Raw genomic sequence first — 349 nt, forward strand, 5'->3', positions numbered from 1 at the left:
ATCCCTTTTCTATTGATGTATGATGACATTTCATAATTATTCTAGGCTGTAAGACTTTTCAGAAAAGTTATAGTCGTTTCTGACCTTGAGTTTTATGTAACTGGTGAATGTTTTTACTCCTAGCCAAACACATTATTTGTAAATAAATGATTAACTTACACTATTTTTATAATTTAGATACCGCAGAAAAATTTTATATATATATGTAAAACAATAAATTTTTATAGTTGATAAAATGAGTAACCTTTATTTTTTCTGACATTTTGCTAAAAATTATATTCAGTTTTCTAATGACACAAGTGCATTGAGTATTATTATGCATATTTTAGTATACAATACGATTAAATGT

This window comes from Halyomorpha halys, unplaced genomic scaffold (genome assembly GCF_000696795.3).
Source record: "Halyomorpha halys isolate HHAL.00 unplaced genomic scaffold, Hhal_1.1 Scaffold1143.1, whole genome shotgun sequence".
Classification (NCBI taxonomy): domain Eukaryota; kingdom Metazoa; phylum Arthropoda; class Insecta; order Hemiptera; family Pentatomidae; genus Halyomorpha; species Halyomorpha halys.